The sequence below is a fragment of the Orcinus orca genome, chromosome 7, assembly GCF_937001465.1.
Source record: "Orcinus orca chromosome 7, mOrcOrc1.1, whole genome shotgun sequence".
NCBI lineage: Eukaryota > Metazoa > Chordata > Mammalia > Artiodactyla > Delphinidae > Orcinus > Orcinus orca.
The window spans coordinates 1,813,428-1,829,644 of NC_064565.1; the positions used below are offsets into that span (position 1 = coordinate 1,813,428).

Genomic DNA, 16,217 nt, shown 5'->3' on the forward strand with positions numbered 1-16,217 from the left:
GTTTTCGTCCCCTGGTACTCAGGTACAACATTCCAGACGCTTTACTAACACTCTCCCGACTTGGAGAGTCAGTGCCTTTAACCTCCTCTTTGGCCCAGTTTGCAATTTCTGCGGAAGATGAACAGGAATAGGGAGAACCAATGAGAGACTAGCTGGAGGTGCGTGGACGGGCAAATTTAACTCTCATTTCACACCAGGAAGAGGAATTAACCAAATGCTCAGCGTGCTGTGACGGAACCAGATTAGGGACTGAAGCAATCCAGCAGTGTTGCGGCCAGCTCACAGGAAAGCGAGTTGAAGAAAGGAGCTCAGGGGCACTGTAATTCACAAACCTGCAGAGTTATAAATGACAGCTATCGTCCAAAATTATACTGAAGTAAGGCTGCCAAGAGGACTTGAAAGTGGGGCAGAATTGCAGGAAACCGATTTCAGGAGGTAGACAGGAATTGCATTTAAAGCATAGGAAAAGAGGCAGAACGTCGACATTGATGCACTTGGCCAAAAAGGGCGTATGCGTTTTTTCCTGAATATATTCAGGAAAAAACGCATACGCACTTTTTGGCAAACCAAGCAAGCTTGCAAAGGAAATCTGCACTACAATGAAGTCTCACTTACCCCCGGTCTAAAGGGCCATCTATAAAATGTGTAAAATCCAGAAAGGCAGGACAGGCCATGGAGAACTGGGAGCCTTGTTATGCTGATGGGCGGGATGTAAATTGCCAACAGCCACTCGGGAGAAGTGTATGGTGTTTCCTGAAACACCTAAAAAACAAAGCAACAGAGCCTAGGGCACTTCCACTTATGGTCCTATAGCTTAGGGAAATTAAAATCAAAAAGACACAGCCACCCCAAAGTTTGGGACGGCTCTGTTTACAAGAACCTCGTTTACGGTACAAGTTCAATATCGCAGAAAGTGAAAAATGGATAAAGAAGTTGTGGTACTTACGTACAATGCAATATCACTCAGCAATGAAATCTATGTCATCAGGCCCGTAGCAGCATAATGAGTGGATTCAAGTATGATGATTCTAACTGAAATAAGTCACACAGAAAAAGAAACATCATAAGATATCACTAATACACGGAATGTAAACTTGGCTACACAGGAACTGAATTCCAAAACAGAACAGGGTCTCAAATTGAGAAAACCAACTTATGCTTGCTTAAGGGGAAAGGTGAGTTGGGGTGCTGCATAAAACCAGAGATTGAAATGAGCACAGATAAAGTTCCTTAAGCCAAATATGGAATAGACAAGAGCTACTCCTTGCTCAACGAAATGGACTCAACACCCCATATTAAACGCCTAAGAATGTACCTGACTAGTAAGTATCTTAAAACCTAGGGATTGCTATGTCTCTGAAAGAGAATCAAGCGTGTGTACAGGGGCATAAACACAGCAGTTATAGGATTGGACAGGTTCGGTGAGCAAATGAAGACCCTTTCAATTCATATTGCATGGTACCCATTCCACGGGTCTCAACTCTCTAGGTTTAAGGTATTCTTCCTTCACCTAAAAGATGCATGTGGAACCCAGAGTATTATCAACCATGTGATTGGGAGACGTGTTTCAATATGTCTGAGTTTTCGTCCCCTGGTACTCGGAAGCAACATTCCAGACGCTTTACTAACACTCTCCCGACTTGGAGAGTCAGCGCCTTTAACCTCCTCTTTGGCCCAGTTTGCAATTTCTGTGGAAGATGAACAGGAAAGGGAGAACCAATGAGAGACTAGCTGGAGGTGTCTGGACGGGCAAATTTAACTCTCATTTCCCACCAGGAAGAGGAATTAACCAAAGGCTCAACACGCCGTCTCGGAACCAGATAAGGGTCTGAAGCAATCCTGCGGGGTTGGGGCCAGCTCACAGGAAAGCAAGTTGAAGACAGGAGCTCAGGGGCACTGTGATTCACAAACCTGCAGAGTTATAAAGGACAGCTATCGTGCAAAAATATACTGAAGTAAGGCTGCCAAGAGGACTTGAATGCGTGGCAGAATTGCAGGAAACCGATTTCAGAAGGTAGACTGGAATTGCATTTAAAGCATAGGAAAAGAGGCAGAACGTCCACAATGATGCACTTGGCCAAAAAGGGCGTATGCGTTTTTTCCTGAATATATTCATGAAAAAACACATACGCCCTTTTGGCCAACCAAGCAAGCTTGCAAAGGAAATCTGCACTACAATGAAGTCTCACTTCCCCCTGGTCAAAAGGGTCATCTGAAAAAAGTGTAAAATCCAGAAAGGCAGGACAGGCCATGGAGAACTAGGAGCCTTGTTATGCTGATGGGCGGGATGTAAATTGCCAACAGCCACTCGGGAGAAGTGTATGGTGTTTCCTGAAACACCTAAAAAACAAAGCAACAGAGCCTAGGCACTTCCACTTATGGTCCTATAGCATAGGGAAATTAAAATTTAAAAGACACAGCCACCCCAAAGTTTGGGACAGCTCTGTTTACAAGAACCTCGTTTACGGTACAAGTTCAATATCGCAGAAAGTGAAAAATGGATAAAGAAGTTGTGGTACTTACGTACAATGCAATATCACTCAGCAATGAAATCTATGTCATCAGGCCCGTAGCAGCATAATGAGTGGATTCAGGTATGATGATTCTAACTGAAATAAGTCACACAGAAAAAGAAACATCATAAGATATCACTGACACACGGAATGTAAACTTGGCTACACAGGAACAGAATTACAGAACAGAACAGGGTCTCAAATTTAGAAAACCAACTTATGCTTACTTAAGGGGAAAGGTGAGTTGGGGTGCTGCATAAAACCAGAGATTGAAATGAGCACAGATAAAGTTCTAGAAGCCAAATATGGAATAGACAAGAGCTACTCCTTGCTCAATGAAATGGACTCAACACCCCATATTAAACACCTGAGAATGTACCTGACTAGTAAGTATCTTAAAACCTATAGATACCTATGACTCCGAAAGAGAATCAAGAATGTGTACAGGGACATAAACGGAGCAGTGATAGGATTGGAGATGTTCAGTGAGCAAATGACGACCCTCTGAAATCATATTACATGGTACCCATTCCACGGGTCTCAACTCTCCAGGTTTAAGGTATTCTTCCTTCAGCTAAAACATGCATGTGGATCCCAGAGTATGATCAACCGTGTGATCGGGAGACGTGTACAAATATCTCAGTTCTCGTCCCCTGGTACTCGGGTGGAACATTCCAGATGCTTTACTAACACTCTCCAGACTGGGAGAGTCAGTGCCTTTAACCTACTGTTTGGCCCAGTTTGCAATTTCTGCAGAAGATGAACAGGAATAGGGAGAACCAATGAGAGACTAGCTGGAGGTGTCTGGATGGGCAAAATTAACTCTCATTTCCCACAAGGAAGAGGAATTAACCAAAGGCTCAGCGTGCCCTGCCAGAACCAGATTAGGGCCTGACGCACTCCTGCGGTGTTGCGGCCAGCTCACAGGAAAGCGAGTTGAAGACAGGAGCTCAGGGGCAGTGTGATTCACAAACCTGCAGAGTTATAAATGACAGCTATCGTGCAAAAATATACTGAAGTAAGGCTGCCAAGAGGACTTCAAAGCGGGGCAGAATTGCAGGAAACCGATTTCAGGAGGTAGACTGGAATTGCATTTAAAGCAGAGGAAAAGAGGCAGAACGTCCACAATGATGCACTTGGCCAAAAAGGGCGTATGCGTTTTTTCCTGAATATATTCAGGAAAAAACGCATACGCCCTTTTTGGACAACCAAGCAAGCTTGCGAAGGAAATCTGCACTACAATGAAATCTCACTTCCCCCGGGTCAAAAGGGCCATCTGAAAAAAGTGTAAAATCCAGAAAGGCAGGACAGGCCATGGAGAACTGGGAGCCTTGTTAGGTTGATGGGCGGGATGTAAATTGCCAACAGCCACTCGGGAGACGTGTATGGTGTTTCCTGAAACATCTAAAAAACAAAGCAACAGAGCCTAGGGCACTTCCACTTATTGTCCTATAGCTTAGGGAAATTAAAATCGAAAAGACACAGTCACCCCAATGTTTGGGACGGCTCTGTTTACAAGAACCTCATTTACGGTACAAGTTCAATATCGCAGAAAGTGAAAAATGGATAAAGAAGTTGTGGTACTTACGTACAATGCAATATCACTCAGCAATGAAATCTATGTCATCAGGCCCGTACCAGAATAATGAGTGGATTCAGGTATGATGATCCTAACTGAAATAAGTCACACAGAAAAAGAAACATCATAAGATATCACTAATACACGGAATGTAAACTTGGCTACAGAGGAACTGAATTACAGAACAGAACAGGGTCTCAAATTTAGAAAACCAGCTTATGCTTGCTTAAGGGGAAAGGTGAGTTGGGGTGCTGCATAAAACCAGAGATTGAAATGAGCACAGATAAAGTTCTATAAGCCAAATATGCAACAGACAAGAGCTACTCCTTGCTCAACGAAATGGACTCAACACCCCATATTAAACGCCTAAGAATGTACATGACTAGTAAATATCTTAAAACCTATGGATTGCTATGTCTCCGAAACAGAATCAAGCGTGTGTACATGGGCATAAACGCAGCAGTGATAGGATTGGAGAGGTTCGGTGAGCAAATGAAGACCCTTTGAAGTCATATTGCATGGTACCCATTACATGGGTCTCAACTCTCCAGGTTTAAGGTATTCTTCCTTCAGCTAAAACATGGATGTGGAACCCAGAGTATGATCAACCATGTGATCAGGAGACGTGTTCAAATATGTCTCAGTTCTCGTCCCTGGTACTCGGGTGCAACATTCCAGATGCTTTACTAACACTCTCCCGACTTGGAGAGTCAGTGCCTTTAACCTCCTGTTTGGCCCAGTTTGCAACTTCTGCGGAAGATGAACAGGAACAGGGAGAACCAATGAGAGACTAGCTGGAGGTGTCTGGACGGGCAAATTTAACTCTCATTTCCCACCAGGAAGAGGAATTAACCAAAGGCTCAGCGTGCCGTGCCGGAACCAGATTAGGGCCTGACGCAATCCTGCGGTGTTGCGGCCAGCTCACAATAAAGCGAGTTGAAGAAAGGCGCTCAGGGGCACTTTAATTCACAAACCTGCAGAGTTATAAATGACAGCTATCGTCCAAAAATATACTGAAGTAAGGCTGCCAAGAGGACTTGAAAGTGGGGCAGAATTGCAGGAAACGAATTTCAGGAGGTAGACTGGAATTGCATTTAAAGCCTAGGAAAAGAGGCAGAACGTCGACAATGATGCACTTGGCCAAAAAGGGCGTATGAATTTTTTCCTGAATATATTCAGGAAAAAACGCATACGCCCTTTTTGGCCAACCAAGCAAGCTTGCAAAGGAAATCTGCACTACAATGAAGTTTCACTTCCCCCCGGTCAAAAGGGCCATCTGTGAAAAGTGTAAAATCCAGAAAGGCAGGACAGGCCATGGAGAACTTGGAGCCTTCTTATGCTGATGGGCGGGATGTAAATTGCCAACAGCCACTCGGGAGAAGTGTATGGTATTTCCTGAAACACCTAAAAAACAAAGCAACAGAGCCTAGGGCACTTCCACTTATGGTACTATAGCTTAGGGAAATTAAAATGAAAAAGACACAGCCACCCCAAAGTTTGGGACGGCTCCATTTACAAGAACCTCGTTTATGGTACAAGTTCAATATCGCAGAAAGTGAAAAATGGATAAAGAAATTCTGGTTCTTACGTACAATGCAGTATCACTCGGCAATGAAATCTATGTCATCAGGCCCGTAGCAGCATAATGAGTGGATTCAGTATGATGATTCTAACTGAAATAAGTCACACAGAAAAAGAAACATCATAAGATATCACTAATACACGGAATGTAAACTTGGCTACACAGGAACTGAATTACAAAACAGAACAGGGTCTCAAATTGAGAAAACCAACTTATGCTTGCTTAAGGGGAAAGGTGAGTTGGGGTGCTGCATAAAACCAGAGATTGAAATGAGCACAGATACCGTTCCATAAGCCAAATATGGAATAGACAAGAGCTACTCCTTGCTCTATGAAATGGACTCAACACCCCATATTAAACACCTAAGAATGTACCTGACTAGTAAGTATCTTAAAACCTATGGAATGCTATGTCTCCAAAAGAGAATCAAGCGTGTGTACAGGGGCATAAAGGCAGCAGTGATAAGATTGGAGAGGTTTGGTGAGCAAATGAAGACCCTTTGAAGTCATATTGCATGGTACCCATACCACGGGTCTCAACTCTCCAGGTTTAAGGTATTCTTCCTTCAGCTAAAACATGCATGTGGAACCCAGAGTATGATCAACTGTGTGATCGGGAGACGTGTTCAAATATGTCTCAGTTTTCGTCCCCTGGTACTGGGGTGCAACATTCCAGACGCTTTACTAACACTCTCCCGACTTGGAGAGTCAGTGCCTTTAAACTCCTGTTTGGCCCAGTTTGCAATTTCTGCGGAAGATGAACAGGAATAGGGAGAACCAATGAGAGACTAGCTGGAGGTGTCTGGACGGGCAAATTTAACTCTAATTTCCCACCAGGAAGAGGAATTTTCCAAAGGCTCAGCGTGCCGTGCCAGAACCCGATTAGGGCCTGAAGCAATCCTGCGGTGTTACGGCCAGCTCACAAGAAAGCGAGCTGAAGAAAGGAGCTCAGGGGTACTGTAATTCACAAACATGCAGAGTTATAAATTACAGCTATCGTCCAAAAATATACTGAAGTAAGGCTGACAAGAGGACTTGAAAGTGGGGCAGAATTGCAGGAAACCGATTGCAGGAGGTAGACTGGAATTGCATTTAAAGCATAGGAAAAGAGGCAGAACGACCACAATGATGCACTTGGCCAAAAAGCACGTATGCGTTTTTTTCTGAATATATTCAGGAAAAAACGCATACGAACTTTTTGGCCAACCAAGCAAGCTTGAAAAGGAAATCTGCACTACAATGAAGTCTCACTTCCCCCCGGTCAAAAGGGCCATCTGAAAAAAGTGTAAAATCCAGAAAGGCAGGACATGCCATGGAGACCTGGGAGCCTTGTTATGCTGATGGGCGGGATGTAAATTGCCAACAGCCACTGGGGAGAAGTGTATGGTGTTTCCTGTAACATCTAAAAAACAAAGCAACAGAGCCTAGGGCACTTCCACTTATGGTCCTATAGCTTAGGGAAATTAAAATAAAAAAGACACAGCCACCCCAAAGGTTGGGTCGGCTCTGTTTACAAGAACCTCCTTTACGGTACAAGTTCAATATTGCAGAAATTGAAAAATGGATAAAGTAGTTGTGGTACTTACGTACAATGCAATATCACTCAGCAATGAAATCTATGTCATCAGGCCCATAGCAGCATAATGAGAGGATTCAGGTATGATGATTCTAACTGAAATAAGTCACACAGATAAAGAAACACCATAAGATATCACTAATACACGGAATGTAAACTTGGCTTCACAGGAACTGAATTACAAAACAGAACAGGGTCTCAAATTTAGAAAACCAACTTATGCTTACTTAAGGGGAAAGGTGAGTTGGGGTGCTGCATAAAACCAGAGATTGAAATGAGCACAGATAAAGTTCCTTAAGCCAAATATGGAATAGACAAGAGCTACTCCTTGCTCAACGAAATGGACTCAACACCACGTATTAAGTGCCTAAGAATGTAGCTGACTAGTACGTATCTTAAAACCTATGGATTGCTATGTCTCCAAAAGAGAAACAAGCGTGTGTACAGTTGCATAAACGCAGCAGTGATAGGATTGGAGAGGTTTGGTGAGCAAATGAAGACCCTTTGAAGTCATATTGCATGGTACCCATTCCACGTGTCTCAACTCTCCAGGTTTAAGGTACTCTTCCTTCAGCTAAAACATGCGTGTGGAACCCAGAGTATGATCAACCGTGTGATTAGGAGACGTGTTCAAATATGTCTCAGTTTTCGTACCCTGGTACTCGGGTGCAACATTCCAGATGCTTTACTAACACTCTCCCGACTTGGAGAGTCAGTGCCTTTAACCTCCTGTTTGGGCCAGGTTGCAATTTCTGCGGAAGATGAACAGGAATAGGGAGAACCAATGAGAGACTAGCTGGAGGTGTCTGGACGGCAAATTTAACTCTCATTTCCCACCAGGAACAGGAATTAACCAAAGGCTCAGCGTGCCCTGCCGGAAGCAGATTAGGGCCTGAAGCAATCCTGCGGTGTTGCGGCCAGCTCACAAGAAAGCGAGTTGAAGAAAGGAGCTCAGGGGCACTGTAATTCACAAACCTGCAGAGTTATAAATGACAGCTATCGTCCAAAAATATACTGAAGTATGGCTTCCAAGAGGACTTGAAAGCGGGTCAGAATTGCAGGAAACCGATTTCAGGAGGTAGACTGGAATTGCATTTAAAGCACAGGAAAAGAGGCAGAACGTCCACAATGATGCACTTGGCGAAAAAGGGCGTATGCGTTTTTTCCTGAATATATTCAGGAAAAAACGCATACGCCCTTTTTGGCCAACCAAGCAAGCTTGCAAAGGAAATCTGCACTACAATGAAGTCTCACTTCCCCCCGGTCAAAAGGGCCATCTAAAAAAGTGTAAAATCCAGAAAGGCAGGACAGATCATGGAGAACTGGGAGCCTTCTTATGGTGATGGGCGGGATGTAAATTGCCAACAGCCACTCGGGAGAAGTGTATGGTGTTTCCTGAAACATCTAAAAAACAAAGCAACAGAGCCTAGGGCACTTCCACTTATGGTCCTATAGCTTAGGGAAATTAAATTCAAAAAGACACAGCCACCCCAAAGTTTGGGACGACTCTGTTTACAAGAACCTCATTTACAGTACAAGTTCAAAATCACAGAAAGTGAAAAATGGATAAAGAAGTTGTGGTACTTGCGTACAATGTAATATCACTCAGCAAAGAAATCTATGTCATGAGGCCCGTAGCAGCATAATGAGTGCATTCAGGTATGATGATTCTAACTCAAATGAGTCACACAGGAAAAGAAACGTCATAAGATATCACTAATACACGGAATGTAAACTTGGCTTCACAGGAACTGAATTACAAAACAGAACAGGGTCTCAAATTGAGAAAACCAACTTATGCTTGCTTAAGGGGAAAGGTGAGTTGGGGTGCTGCATAAAACCAGAGATTGAAATGAGCACAGATAAAGTTCCTTAAGCCAAATATGGAATAGACAAGAGCTACTCCTTGCTCAACGAAATGTACTCAACACCCCATATTAAACGCCTAAGAATGTACCTGACTAGTAACTATCTTAAAACCTATGGATGGCTATGTCTGAAAGAGAATGAAGACTGTGTACAGGGGCCTTAACACAGATCTGACAAGATTGGAGAGGTTCGGAGAGCAAATGAAAACCCTTTGAAGTCATATTGCATGGTCACCATTCAAAGGGTCTCAACTCTCCAGGTTTAAGGTATTCTTCCTTCAGCTAAAACATGCATGTGGAACCCAGAGTATGATCAACCATGTGATCTGGAGACGTGTTCAAATATATCTCAGTTTTCATCCCCTGGTACTCGGGTGCAACACTCCAGACGCTTTACTAACACTCTCCCGACTTGGAGAGTCGGTGCCTTTAACCTCCTGTTTGGCCCAGTTTGCAATTTCTGCGGAAGATGAACAGGAATAGGGAGAACCAATGAGAGACTAGCTGGAGGTGTCTGGACGGGCAAATTTAACTCTCATTTCCCACCAGGAAGAGGAATTAACCAAAGGCTCTGCGTGCCATGCCGGAACCACATTAGGGCCTGAAGCAATCCTGCGGTGTTGCGGCCAGCTCACAAGAAAGCGAGTTGAAGAAAGGAACTCAGGGACACTGTAATTCACAAACCTGCAGAGTTATAAATGACAGCTATCGTCCAAAAATATACTGAAGTAGGCTGCCAAGAGGACTTGAAAGCGGGGCAGAATTGCAGGAAACCGATTGCAGGAGGTAGACTGGAATTGCATTTAAAGCATAGGAAAAGAGGCAGAACGTCTACAATGATGCACTTGGCCAAAAAGGGCATATGCGTTTTTTCCTGAATATATTCAGGAAAAAACGCATACACCCTTTTTGGCCAACCAAGCAAGCTTGCAAAGGAAATCTGCACTACAATGAAGTCTCACTTCCCCCCGGTCAAAAGGGCCATCTGAAAAAAGTGTAAAATCCAGAAAGGCAGGACAGGCCATGGAGAACTGGGAGCCTTGTTATGCTGATGGGCGGGATGTAAATTGCCAAGAGCCTCTTGGGAGAAGTGTATGGTGTTTCCTGAAACATCTAAAAAACAAAGCAACAGAGCCTAGGGCACTTCCACATATGGTCCTATAGCTTAGGGAAATTAAAATCAAAAAGACACAGCCACCCCAAAATTTGGGACGGTTCTTTTTACTGGAATCTCTTCTACGGCACAAGTTAAATATCCCAGAGAGCAAATAATGCATAAAGAAGTTGCGGTACTTATGTACAGCAGAATACCACTCAGCAATGAAATCTATGTCACCAGGTCCGTATCAGCATAATGAGTGGATTGAGGCACGATGATTCTAAGTGAAATAAGTCACACAGAAAAAGAAACATCATAAGGTATCACTAATACACGGAATGTGAACTTGGCTACACAGTAACTGAATTACAAAACAGAACAGGGTCTCAAGTTTAGAAAACCAACTTATGCTTGCTTAAGGGGGAAGGTGAGTTGGGGTGCTGCATAAAACCAGAGTTTGAAATTAGCACAGATACCGTTCCATAAGCCAAATATGTAATAGACAAGACCTACCCCTTGCTCAACGAAATGGATTCAACAATGAGGTATCACCTCACACCTGGTAGAATAGGCATCATAGAAAATCTACAAGCAAAAAATGCTGGAAAGGGTGTGGAGAAAAGGAACCCTCTTCCACTATTGTTGGGAATATAAATTGATACAGTCACTATGGAGAACAATATGGAACTTCTTAAGAAACTAACAATAGAATTACCATATGATACAGCAATCCCAGTACTGGACATATACCCAGACAAAACCATAAATCAAAAACAGACATTCACCGCAATGTTCATTGCATCACTATTTACAATATCGAGGTAATGGAAGCAACCTAAATGCCCACAGACAGACGAATGCATAAAGCTGTGGTACATATATAAAATGGAATATTACTAAGCCATGAAAAGGAATGAAATTGGGTCATTTGTAGAGACGTCGATGGATCTAGAGACTGTCATACAGAGTGAAGTAAGTCAGAAAGAGAAAAACAAGTCTTGTATATTCATGCATATATGTGGAACCTAGAAAAGCTGTACAGATTAACCATTTTGCAAGGCATAAATAGAGCAACAGATGTAGACAACAAACGTATGGACCACAAAGGGGGAAAGCTGTTGGGGGGGTGGTGGTGGGAGGAGTTGAGAGACTGGGATTGGCATGTATACATTTATATGTATAAAATAGATAACCAATAAGAACCTGCTGTATAAAAATATAAAATAAAATTCAAAATTAAAAAGAAATAAAATTTAAAAATAAAACAGAAAAAAACAATTATTCCCTTCACATACATGTATTTATATGAATAAATTATTTCCATGCTTATATCTGTAAATACAAAAAAGAGGAATAAAATCTACCTTGAACCAAAAACGAAAAAGAGAAAAAAAACACAGAACCCACCAGTTACACAGAGGAAAACCGTATCAGGGCACTTGCTCCAGTTGTAAACAATTCTGAAGTTGGTCAGTGGTGGGGAATCGTCTCCCATTCAGCCAGCAGCCCCCACGCAACAAGCGTCCTCATTGCAAAGCTGGGGCACCGTGCCAAGGCATCTGTGAGTAAACGTGAGCTGAGCCCCAGGCCAGTTGCTGCTGAACTATTCCCACCCGTCCCAGGTAAAACACCTGAATATATACAAGGACTTGAAAGCCTAGAGGAAGGGCCATAGAGCCACATGAGTGACAGCATGCCGGCCGACTTGGTGCCTGCAGGCCAGCCAGGATGGTCCTGGCCCTGGGTGCTCTTCTGGAAGATTTCCATTTCCCTGCCTGAGATACCCATCCTGTCCCTGCCCCCACTGCCTTTTTCCTTCCTCACCTCTGCCCAGGGAGAAATTCCAGCAGCAGGTATGGGTGACACATCCTCTTCTTTAGCAGGTGGCAGCCTGGCAACTGCTGCAGAAAGTCCAGCAGAGCCCCACTCACACTGGGCCACCCACAAAGCCGTGGCCTCTCACTCCCTCCCACCAGCCCAGTCCCGAGACTGCTGACAGGGCAGAGAAAATGGTGTCAGGCATGGCTGCAGGGGCTCTTGCTGCCTGGAGTGGTATTTATATTGATCTCAACCCAGGCACACCTGGGGAGGGCTGGCCGGCACAGTAAGGCTGCCCAGGTCAGCCAATCATCACCCCTCAGGGGCTCACAGTTGCAGAAAATGGAACTTGCTGAACCGGCCAGGTCCAAGGAACAGGTGTGGGCTCCTGAGAGTCAGGATAGACAAGGGGCTGCAGCTTTGGCTTGTTTTCTAATCATTTTATCTGGCCCATGAGTGGGAGACAACTTCAAGAAAACCCTCTCCTAATGAGAGGAACCCAGGAGTCAGGGAGAGGAGGGGTGGGTGGTGGTTGGAGACAGAGGCCTGGTGCCCCGGGTGCAGTGGAAGTCTCTGGAAGACCAGGTGGAGGGAGGCCGCACAGAGTGATGCCCAGGGTCACAGACCTGTCGCAGCTGCTGTTTGTTAGTTCAAGTCCTGCTCTGAGGTGCTCTGTGTCAGCTCTGAGCGACAGGTGAGCTGGGGGTGCTCTGCAATGAGGGCTATGTGCACGGTTCCTGTGTGCCCAGCCCTGCCACGGTACCTGCAAGGGTAGCTCTGTATCCTGGGAGGGGCCTGACCACGAGAGCCCTGTGGGCTGGGGTGGGGGTGGGGTACCTGCCCAGGTGAGCTCCATATTCTGGGATTGGTCTGACCACGAGAGCCCCCTGTGCTGCTGGGGACCTGGTAAAGGATGTCAGGACAGTCAGTGAAGCCACCGAGGATATACCTCCAGTTGCTCCTAATTCCTACACCCTGCTGGTCATTCTACCAACCACCAGGACATGGTATTCTGTATTAGTCTTCAATGATGCCTTCTTTTGTACTCCATTAGTCCCAGAGTCACAAGAAATTTTGGCTTGTGAGTGGCAGGACTCAACATACAACTAAAACAATACTTCCGGGCCGTCTGGCCCCAAGGGTGCAAAAATTCCCACACCATCTTTGGGGAAAGCTTAGCTAAAGACCTAAAAGTTCTACCTCTGGAAAAGGAAACCCTCCTTCAATACGCAGACGACATTCTGATCGCCAGCCCTACTAAGGAGGCCTCTGAACTACCAAGCCAATAAAGGATAGAAGTTGTCCAAGAAAAAGCTCAAATATCACAGACTGCGGTGACCTGCCTGGGCTTCATTCTCACAGAAGGTCGGAGAAGCCCGTCCCAGGAAAGGGAAGAAACCATTTTCAGCCTTACCCCTTTCTAAAACTAGAAGACAGCTTAGGGGTTCCTGGGGAGGGAGGAACCCTCCTGGGGAGGGTTTGCTGCTTCTGGATCCCTAACTAGAGTCTACTAGCTGGGCCTCTATATGAAACACTGAAAGGAAAAGATGATGATCCTTTTGAATAGAATCCAGAAGTGGCCTTTCAAGAATGGAAAGAGCAGTCAATTCAGATCCTTGCCCTGGAACTCCCTAATTTAGCTAAACCCTTTGACCTTTACATTCCCGGTGAAAGGTGAATCGCCATTGGAGAATTAGTGCAAAAACTGGGACCACTTGAAATGGAACAATGCAAGAATGCCATCCAGGTAGGATAAACTACGGTCACCAAGGGGCTTGGCCCACTGCCACATCTGGCCAAGATACTGGCGGTATCTAAAAACCTGGAAATCAGCAGCCCAAAAGGCCACCTCCCTCCTAAGGGAAAAGGACCCTACGTGGTGATTCTAACCACCAACCATGCCCTGAAGTTGCAGGGTTCACTCCGACCTCGAGTGAGGAGGCCCTCCAACTCCAACATCCAGAGAGATAACCGGGGGCAACAGGGCACCATGACGACTCGTGTGAACATCACTTGACCTGGAGTTTCTCTCATAAAACAACAAGAGTGTGTCCCAAAAGAGTAGACTACTGCTTGCAGGACTTACTGCACCCAGAGGGGAGCTAATAATCTTGGCGGGGGAACCGTATATCACACTGTCACCATAGAAAAGCCTACAGACACCGTGATGATGGTGGCCAATAAGACCGGCTGGACTCCTGTTTACTTCAAAAGGCTGTTGACTCAGTGGCCATCATGGTCCTTGATCACCACTGACCCTGGACTGTCTGGGAGTTGAGTGGGCAGGGCTCTGACACCTGGTGCTGTTTGTACGTTAATTCAGGGGCCTAATTGAAGAAAGCACAGACTACTGGTCAGAGCATCTAGGCTGGCAGAAACGGTCAGCCTAAGGTGGCCAAACAAATGTGGGGTGGGGTGAAACCGGCCACCACAGCGTCTCTGCACATCTCTTTCCTGGACCCTTAAAGGTCATTAGAATCTATAACACTTCCAATGCTGGTGCTCAGGTGGACGAGCAGGGAGGCAGGGGGCCTGGGGACAATCAACGTCACCTGGAGGCTGCTGGGGAGAAGCTCTGACCCTCACCCCCGGGTATGAGGGCTCCCAACTCAGCACTCAGCAGTTACAGAAGAACGGTCTGCACCCTCAGCACTCCAAGAATGAGGAACGGGACAAAAGGCAGAGGAGGGGTTTGTCCCCAGCAAAGCCCATTAAAAATCCCTGGGAGATAAAAATAGAATCTGGGCAATAAAGTCAAGTCTAACCTTTTTTATCCTTTGTGCTTTGTCTAATTTCACGTGCTCCTAGGGTCCCGCATGCAGAGGTTCCACACCCGGCACTTCAGACCAGATTTCCTAGTGCAGAATGGCTGGGTCGACACCTCAGCTCCTGGGGCCCAGTGCAGACTCCGCGATATAGAGCCTGAGCTACAGCCAACCCGGCCCTCGAGAGCTCCGCCCCCTCCCTCCCACTGACTCTGACAGGATCTCTACACAGCAGCCCAGCCCACAGCCCACGGGGTAGTGCATGCTCTCACCTCTCCATTCTCTGATCAAAATATAAAGTTTCCTTTGCTTGTGAACCAAACTCAGTCTCGATCTGTTGGCCCCAATGACACTGGGCAGGGGGACACTTGTTGGGGTCCACTCTGGAGGATCAGTAACAGAAATTGAGACTATGGTAACTTCAATGAACAGATGTGTGAGCCAAACTGTAGTTAACATAGAACAGTGTATAAGGCTCGGGTAAAATAAGATGTTTCTAACACTTCCATTTGATATTTCCATCACTTTATTATAAGCAAGTTCAGTGAAAAGGTTTGTCTTATTTGTCAGGTCAATATTAGAGAAACGAAGTGATTTCTTTTCAAGGATGTACATCTAATAATCTTGGTTAAACCTTCAATCTTGTTTTAAATGCTTTTCCATTGAAAATGATACCTCTCTTTCAGCTCCCCCATTTCTGAGAAGTATAAAATCTTATAATTTATTATTACCAAAGGGGAAAGGTGGGAGGAGGCATAAATTAACAGTTTAGAATTAACACATACACACTGCTATGTATAAAATAGATCATCAACAAGGAACTACTGTATAGCACAGGGAACTACACTCAACATTTTGTAATAACCTATAAGGGGAAATAATCTGAAAAAGAATAGATATTTTTATTGACATCATCTATCAATGACAGTTAAAGTGTAACCTAAGGGAAGCTGGTGGTGAGTGCTTCTGACCCTGAAGACTTCAATCATCTAAAGTTTGGACTCTGCCTACTTCCCAAGACCCTTAATGAACATATGTGTAGCCGTAGCTTAAAAAATTCCCCAGTTTGGGTTTCGGGGAGACACTGATTTTGAAAAAGCCCTGGTGTTCTCCTTACATGAATGGGACTCTTCCTACTGCTAAAACATGTCTGTCACACCCAGAGGATGGTATACCGTCTGATCGGGAAGAGTTTGGAAAAGGCATCTCATCTCCTCATCTCCTGGTGCTCGGGTTCACCCCTCCAGCATCTTTACTAACAGTCTCCCCACTTGGAGATGTCAGCACTGTCAACATCCTGTTGCGTACAGTTTGGAATTTGTCCAGAGGATGAAGCGGAAGGATGAGGAACAATGAGAGACAAGTCCTAGGTGTTCAGACAGGCACATGTCACTCTAATTTCCAATCAGGAAGACGAA

At 45.0% G+C, this 16,217-nt stretch overlaps 1 long non-coding RNA gene across 9 annotated transcripts in view; it reads left to right on the forward strand.

The window, feature by feature from the left end:
- The window catches only part of LOC125965015 (uncharacterized), a 482,945-nt gene that overhangs the window by 244,359 nt on the left and 222,369 nt on the right, over nt 1-16,217 (forward strand). The window lies entirely within an intron of this gene.